Source organism: Strix aluco, chromosome 4, assembly GCF_031877795.1.
Source record: "Strix aluco isolate bStrAlu1 chromosome 4, bStrAlu1.hap1, whole genome shotgun sequence".
Classification (NCBI taxonomy): domain Eukaryota; kingdom Metazoa; phylum Chordata; class Aves; order Strigiformes; family Strigidae; genus Strix; species Strix aluco.
The window spans coordinates 31,406,485-31,415,843 of NC_133934.1; positions in this window are offsets into that span (position 1 = coordinate 31,406,485).

The window sequence follows — 9,359 nt, forward strand, 5'->3', positions numbered from 1 at the left end:
TTTTTTTGGTTCACCTCCAGCCCGTTAACCTTTTAGAAGTTAGGGTCTTTGTTGTAACTGACTGAAGTTAAAGCTGATTTAGCCTACGGACGAGTTCCAGCAGCACCCTCTGGTGGCCAAAGGCAAGCGAGGCAGTTTTGTTACCAGCCGTAAGAGACAGCGGAGATCTCCGTATCCATTCCTAAGGAATTACGAGTTTCCTCACAGACTCGTATTTATGTAATGGTGAAATACAGAATTGGTTCTCCAGTAAACAAAAACAATGACAAGCAAGAAAAGCTGATGCTTTGTTCCAAAATATTCTAATTTGAACAATTTCATTTGATTGACCTGTTCCTATTGCTCCTGGAAATAATACTCAATTCCTGACAACTGAGGAGAATCAAAGCAGCTTCCTCCCAACAGGCTTAAAAAGCAGGAAAAGAGAAAGCTGGCCTGAATCTAAAAAAATGCATTAAACATTCCATACTAATCCTCAGTGCTTTTCAAAAACATCTAATAGAGTTGCTAACATATGCAGAACTAATCATGGGAGTCCTTCGACATTTCTGGAGGATCCTGTGACAACTTCTGCTACCATTAGAGAATTTATTGGGGAACAATAAACTAACAATTTCCCTAGCTTTCCTCAGTTTTCATAACCAAGAGTCTTCCTATTGGGCTTTTGATTTGTTCAAGTCAAAGGGGGAAAAAAGGTAGACTAATCCTGTCAGAACACTCCTGCTGAGACAAGAATCTGCAAATGAACTTCCCTTAACACAAACAGTGGACACCACTTAGTGAAATTCAGAAATCTCAGTGAGGTTATGTACATGGTGATAAGCATACAAAGCAAAAAAACCCTTTTGTATAACTGAGCAAAAGTGAAGTGATTAACTCTCACAACGTGAATTATCAAATCAAGGAGGTCTCATGCTCTGTGATTGCATTGCCTCCAAACAATTGCTATTTCATTAGTCTATTGTATTTAATTTTTCTTGGTATTGCTTTTTAATTACCAGTTCAATTCTCTGTATTGAAATATTCAACATCTTAAATGAGAATGTAATTACCTTGACTGATAAAGATGAATTATAACCCAAACATCCTCTTGGAGCATTTGTAACTTCCTTCACGTACTGCTCTCCACAAATTTCCCTTAGTTTCCCATACTTTTGCCTCCTCTGAAGACATTTCCATTCTTGCAAGCATTGCTACCTAATTAAAAGGTAAGAATAACAATAAGCACCTTTGGAACATTTAAAATGCATTTTAAAATAATATCTAGTGCATTTTTCTCAACTACTTTAAAAAATGCTTTGAGTAACCTTTTAGCTCAAGGTCTTCAAATGTAATTTCAGAGCTAGAAAGGGTTCTATGCTAATCTTTATTCAATAAGATAACATTAAAATACATTTTCTTAGTTCATTAGTATCAGATTTGGGAAACGAGTAACAAACATGTTGCACAAGGGTTTATCATTTGAGACAAAGCAAAAAATTAAAGCAGGTACTGTTTTTCTAATTCTGAAAATGAGATTAGTTTGAGGAAGAACTACCACTACTTATACTATTATTTACCAGACAATTTAAAAATAATTCATGAAAATTGAAATGTAAAAACAGTAGATGGCAGTCCTCATCTACAAAAATACTTGCAAGGTAGAAAAGGAAAATGCCTTACTGAGAGTTGTTGAACTAAATGCAGCTATTCACTTCACTAACTGTAAATCACTACCAGAGTGGCTTTTCCAAAAAAGATTAAATCATATCTGTGCAATATTATACTCTAGCAACAATGCATGATAAGTTAGGTTCACAACTTTCACATAATTATGTGAATTACTGTCTTCCTATGAGAATACAGCACTAGATGCACACTGTTGGCACTAGAATTATTTTAGTCATTTTAACAATGCAAAAGCAGTAAGTACAGGTAGAATCTAGTCACCTTTTGTTCTCCAAAGTGTCTGCAAACATTTTAAATGTATGACAAGTATTACACAGATGTGGGATTAATGAAAGAAAAAGATGTACTAATTTCAGAAATCAGTCAACTTTGGCATAACTCTGGTTAAGACAGGGGAAAAAAAAATAAATTTATTTAACTAACTATACAGGAAAATGTAGAAATACAGGAGTGGATTACTACCAATTGTTCAGAATGTGCATCTTGCTTATAGTGACGGGTTCATTTACGGAATTATGAAAATTAGTTATCCATACATGTTACATGCCATAAAGTTTGTCATTAACTGTGTTGTATGTTTAGTTTGGAATCCCTTTTAAAATAACCAAGTGAAAATAATTAAAAATATAATTACTGTACAATGTTTAAGTTACAAAATGCATTCTTGAAAATACCTCTGCTTTTCAAATTTTGTTATACTAATGGCATGTATTTTTAATTTTACTTGCCTTCAGCTTCTTTCTGCAAGTGTAAAACCATTTCTTCGATTTCATCTTTCAGTTTTTCTTTTGGAGGAAGAACTTCAAAATCTCTCAGTATGTCATACCATTCAGTATCTTCATTTGGATCCTGTTTTAATATTAGGGGACAGAACTAAATCAACTGATCAGTCTTGTGTGTCTTTTTTTAAATCACAACCAGCCCTTTTTCACTTTGACATGTACTAAGGATGTAACAAAAGGGAACCATTACTTAGAGGCTGCAATACCTTCATGGACCATTCTCTATCATGATTTTTCATTTGTCATTTTTCACTTCTGAACAGAAAACAGCAAGAAAATAAGAGAGAAAGAAAACTGAAAAGGTAAGCATAGATAAAATATCAGTCTCCAAAACATCAGCTAAAAAATTGTCTAAAAGATCTATGGAAACCAACTTCAGACAACCCAAACTTTACATAGCTTACTTAAACACACTTAAAAAAATACCACTTCATACAGGCAAGATTTTTGTATCAGTATTTTTATGTTACTACTAAGAATAAGGTATTGACACTGTGAATAAACATGTAAAAGCATGCCTAGAATTGGAAAAGACCTTTTTACTTTACATGAATTATTAATATTAATGTGTCAACATAAGCTACTTCATACACTATGTTCATAACACAGGACTTCTGTAGGTGTTAAGTCTACATTTGTGATAATTTTAATTAAACTGTTAAAGGAACTGTATGCTATTTATAAGACTGCATATAAGACTGAAATTATCACCTTAAAAGAATCTGTTTATTGTAACTGGACTGCTGTTGGAATAGTAGAATAGCAACACGTTAGAAGGCCTCGAATATGGATTAGAAGTAGTAAAGTAGATTTTAAAACCTGTTGTTAATCAAAAAGTGTGGTGGTTTTGGCCCTGAAATAACAACTTGTTTGAAAACCTCCATAAAGAAATCTCTTTATAAATCTGTGTATATCAGAAATATTTAGTGATATTCGTAATTCCTTAATAATGCAGCACCAAATGAACAAAAACTACATTACAAAAATTTTACCTGAGGAAACATCCAGGATTTCCACTGGATTACTACCATGCCCTTGAGTACTACACTGGCCTTTCCAGCTGACAGCTGCTTTATTTTTATTCAACAAGGCTCTTGTACAGAATTTAGCATGAGTATAATGAAACAAATTCTGATGAAGATCAAATGCTACACATGTCCCAAGGAATTTCACACAGGTAAAAAAATTGCTTTGCATTATAGATGAAAACATACTTGTGAAATCCACAAAGACAGTAAACAGAATCATGCTATATCGCTCACAAGGAAGTTAAGTACTGTGGGTTTGCAAGAAGACTCTTACCTCTGCCAGCTTCTCTGGCAGGAAGAAGGAAGGCTTGGCAGGGTTTGGAGTGGAAAGGAAGTGGCAGTAGTTCATGACAGCTCCTCCAACGCTCCTATTGCATGGGCTCAGCAGACTGCTGGCAAGGGTACCGCTACCAATACTCACTACTACTGGAGCACTCTGGCTTTGTAAACATCTAGTGCCTTATTGCTAAGATAAAGCAGAGGTTTCATACCTGAATACTTTAATTGATTCCTTCCACAAAGGTCCAATATCCAGATTTTGGACTAGAAATGACAAATTGATTGTAAATAAGTTAATTATAGTATTTGGAAAATTATTTTCTGCAATATTCTACCTCTTAGAATATGATTATTTCATCACCAAGTGTTTCAAATATATTAGCAAACTTTAACTTTATCCACATATGAAAATGTAGGTAAAGATAAGTGATGTTTTCTCCTTGATTGAAAAGTAATTGATATATTCCATTGGAAAAAATAAAAGAGAAGCTCCATATAGAATCTAATGAATTAGATGGTCACTAATGGGTCTGGAATAGGAAAAAACCCAAATGAAGATTTTGCTATAATGTAATTGCCCAGGGTTTACTTACATAAAAAAGTCTTACACTCAGTCTTACTGCAAGTTTTCAACCCTTCACCAAAGCAGAATTTTGACTTAGGTATCAAAAAAATCCACAGAACTAAGAGGACTACTCCTCCAAGGAACCACTGAAGAAACATGAGTGATACGCATCCACTTTGGTTTGACGTTCACATAAGTGCTTTACTGTACGATTTCCTGACTTAAGTCAGGATCAGATTTCACCACTTCACAGACTACAAATCCTTCTCATAGCAAAAGGATTATGAAGAATCATGAGACATTAAAAAACATAATAAAAACCATCATCGCAACTGGACAGATAATTTCAAAACCATGCCACAAAAGAGACTACTGAAACAGAATTGGAATGTAGGTAACTTAGAAGATAAGATCTTGCCAGCTGTTGCCAGGAGAGATTTTGACATTTTGTGTTTTCTGTAATTTTGGTTCCTACATCAAATCTTTCAATAATAATTTACTTAAATTATGTATTTGATACTATTTCTATTTAATGTTTGCAACATTCAATAGGTTTGTGTAACCAAACCACGTTTGTGTAACCTTGGACATTTTCTAGATGCCATTTCATCTACAAAATGTAAAAGAATCAAAATGGATCAAGAATCCTAGATCACAGTAAATATAACAGAAACTGGTGTCTCTGATCATGTTTATGAAAGGCAGGTCCTGCCTGACAAACCTGATCTCCTTCTATGACAAGATGGCCTGACTGTTGGAGGAGGGAAAAGCTGTGGATATTGTTGACTTGGATTTTCCAAAACCATTCAACACAGTTCCCCATAGAATTCTCATAGAAAAACTGGCTGCTCATGGCCTGGATGAGCGAACGGTCTGCTGGGTCAAGCACTGGCTGGCTGGACGGTCCCAGAGAGTGGTGGTCAATGGAGCTAAATCCAGCTGGCAGCCGGTCACAAGTGGTGTTCCTCAGGGCTCGGTGTTGGGACCATTTCTGTTCAACATCTTTATTGATGATCTTGATAAGGACATAGAGTGTATCATCAGTAAGTTCGCAGATGACACCAAGTTCAGCGGGAGTGTCGATCTGCATGAAGATAGGGAGGCTCTACAGAGAGACTTGGAGAGATTGGATCGGTGGGCCAACGTTAACGGGATGAGCTTCAACAAGGCCAAGTGCCAGGTCCTGCACTTGGGCCACAACAACCCCATCCATCGGTACAGGCTTGGGGAGGTGTGGCTGGAGAGCTGTCTGGAAGAGAAGGATCTGGGGGTTCTAATTGACAAGCAGCTGAACATGAGCAGGCAGTGTGCCCAGGTGGCCAAGAAAGCCAACGGCATCCTGGCTTGTATCAGAAACAGTGTGACCAGCAGAAGTAGGGAGGTGATAGTCCCCCTGTACTCTGCACTGGTGAGGCCACACCTGGAGTATTGTGTCCAGTTTTGGGCACCTCAATACGAGAGAGATATCGAGGTGCTGGAGCGAGTGCAGAGGAGGGCAACGAAGCTGGTGAAGGGCCTGGAGAATAAATCCTATGAGGACAGATTGAGGGAGCTGGGACTGTTCAGTTTGAGGAGGAGAAGGCTGAGGGGAGACCTCATCACTCTCTACAACTACCTGAAAGGACATTGTAGAGAGGTTGGTGCTGGTCTCTTCTCACAGGTGATTAGTGACAGAACAAGGGGGAACAGCTTTAAACTCCAACAGGGGAGGTTCAGACTGGACATTAGGAAAAAAATTTTCACAGAAAGAGTGGTCAGACAGTGGAATAGGCTGCCCAGGGAGGTGGTGGAGTCACCATCCCTGGATGTGTTTAAGGGTCGTTTAGATGAGATGCTGGGGGATATGGTGTAGGGGAGAACTTTGTAGAGTAGGGCTGATGGTTGGACTCGATGATCCCAAGGGTCTTTTCCAACCTGAATGATTCTGTGATTCTGTGATCAATCTGAACTGCAATCTCAAGGAAAAGAAGATCAGAAGCTAGCAAACCTTTAACAATTTTTTAACAAATTCAGTTAAATCAATGTTTAAAAAGTTGGTGTTAAGTGATTAATTCAAGGTTGCAGCGCACAGATGAAATAAATGAAAATGTAAGTCAAAAACTTCAGAAGACACTTGATGGTAAGAGTGCAAAGGAGCCAAGCAGTGGCAAAAGTGATCCAACATAAATTGGTTTCGGAGTATGAAGCTGGACTACCGAAGCAGGCCACAATCCCAAGCAAAAAAACTTCTCATGACACTTCTCACTGCTGCCAACGAGTAGTTACCACCAGCTTTGCCAGGGGTGATGCACATACTCCATTTGGGAACCCACAGGCTGGTCAAGTTCAGTCCTGAAGTGTAAATAACACTTCTGATGGATTTAGTTTGCAGTTCTTTTTTTTTTTTTTTGGCGAATGACATGAAACAAATTCTCAGTTATGTTTTTAAAATTTGCTACACTTATGATCGAAGTGTAGTATTTTATTATTCTTACAGGGCAGTAACGACGGTTAATTCTTCACCGTTAGAAACTCAGGGTTTCCTAAGGTTTTCTTACACGCAAACCCACACAAACTGCCCGCCCACCCGCCGTTTCCCGGCACCCCCGCAGGGCGGGAAGGCTGCGCAGCCTGGGCAGCGCCCGCGGCTCTCCCCGCCCCGTGGGGCCCTGCGGCGGGCTCGGCCGCGCTGAGCGGGCCCTCCCCGGCGGCGGCGGCGCTCCCGCCCGCCCCGCCACCTCGCCTTTCCCCGCTCCCTGCCCAGCAGACGCGGCGGTCGCTTCAGGTGGCACGACACGGCTCTCGCGGCGCCCAGCGCCTCCCAGGGCTCCAACCGGAGCCCGCCCGCAGCATCCCTCCGTTCCTTGGCGTCCCCGCCCCGACTCCCTCATCGCCCTCGGTCCCGGCCGCTGCCCCGCAGTGCTGGGGGGACCCTGTGCGCCCGCCTGCCTGGCTGCCGCCGGGCACCGCCTGCCCTCACGGAGGCCGCTGGCCTGAGCCGCGGCGGCAGGGCGGCGGCCTTTGGGGCAGGGCCACCCGCCCTCGCCCGTTCTGACGGCGGCGGGCAGCGGGGCGGCGGGCGCCGGCCTCTGCCCTGTCGGTGGCTGGTTACTGCTGATAAAACTGGTCCGTTTAGAAACGTTTCAGAAGACAAAAACCCCGGAAAGCAAACAAGAATAAACAGAATCTAAACAAACAAAACATCCGAGGCTTTCAGGCAGGGCCAGCGGAGGTGGCGGTTCGGTGCCGGCTGGGACTGAGGGAGGCAGCCCTGCTCCCCGCCTTGCCCTGCAGCCGCGGCCTGCTCACCCCGCCGCCTTCCCAGCGGCAGCGGCCGGCCGTGGGGGTAAGGCAGTGGGGGGGGAACTTAAATCACCTGACTTAATATAATACAATGCAGTCAGTGATTTGTGGCAGAAGGCCACATGTTGGTTCTGACCAGCGGTCATATAAAACTGGATCCTCAGTTCACAAATAATTGCACCAGTTCAACTGGAGACACAGCGAAATGCAGAGTGCAAACAGGTGGGTAAGAAGAGGAAAAGGACAAGGATGTCTTAAGCCCGTTTCCACCTCCAAGCCATTTGTTTTCACAGCTGCCTTCTGAAATTTAGCTGCTCATCCCAGTTTGCAGAAGCAGGAGTAGTAATGCCAAGGTCAATTCAAACTGTGACCAGCCAATACAATGTTAAAAACAATAATCTGCCGCTACATTGAATGATTAGTTACTTTCAACAGGATTACAACCTCAACATCATATTTTAACACAACCTCGCTATGAAAACAGAGAAGCTAGGAAGATTGTGAGGCTAACTTGTTCTTTTGAGTGGAATTTCTTTAATTCTACATGAAAACCACCTGAGTTTTCAAATAGTTTCTAATTCTGGAAGTGTGTGAACAATGCAATTAAGTCATCTTCTGAATGAGAACCATACTGCATCTGTGTTCTTAATAGCTAAAAAAAAAATATTTTTGTTGAATTAAGTAAAGATACTTCTTCAAAACATGCAACTTACTCAATTTCCTTTAGTTAAGGGAACAGAGATTCTCATTTTTTTCAGCCAACGAAACACTATTAACCTTAAGGCTTATTGAGGACTGCCAACTCCTGTATCATCAATATAGTTCTGTAGACCACCTGCAGAGCACTTACCTTGACCCTGCAGATTGCCAGCCGTCCACAGACAACAGTGAAGAAAGTACACGAGTAAAGAACATCATCTTGGAAAGCAAACCACATCTTTTGTTTGCCCTGCCTAGATAAGCTATGATTTTAAAGACTGCACAAATCACATGCAATATATTCAGAAAAAATGCAATAGCCTGCATTACAAACATTCTCATTAAAACAACTAAGTGCCTTTATTTATAAGGTAAAATAAATGTACGTAACAATGTTGTTAGAGGCAATGTCTGTTGCATGCATACACTGTGACTTTTTTACATACAGTTGTAAACATCATAACACTAGGAAACAAATAATTTTAAGATGCTTTTAATATAATCAACAAAGTAAAGAAACATTTGAATCCTTAATGGAATAAAATTTAATAACATTTACATTCTAATGATTTTTAATTGTACATTAGTAACAAATTATTTTTATAAGGAAAACAGTATGTCCATGTACTCAGCATTCCTGCAGCATTAGCTCTAGGTGAGGAATGTAAAATCCTGAAAAATAAGAAAAATCTTCAGCTGTTGGTGTAACAGTACTTAAAATATGACAAGAGATGTAAGATATATTAGAAAGCAGAGCACTATAATATTGTGCTTTTATATCTCTCCAGACAGCTGAATGATTTGAAATTAAATCCTGAAGTCTGTACTTAGTTTCAGTGTGAGGTTTTTTTCTGTGTAAGAACAGGGAGATGTCAGTATGCATTTGATAGGTAGTTGAATCAGTTCTTCCTGACATACACTTATCATCGTTAACTTTCCAAAATGTTTACAGATCTGGGATATTTTCCATTTCTTGCTGCCTGAAACAGCTCTGTGTTTTCTGTTCTAGGAACTAAGTACCTACAGCTTTTATTCAGTTCACCTGAAGATACGTGA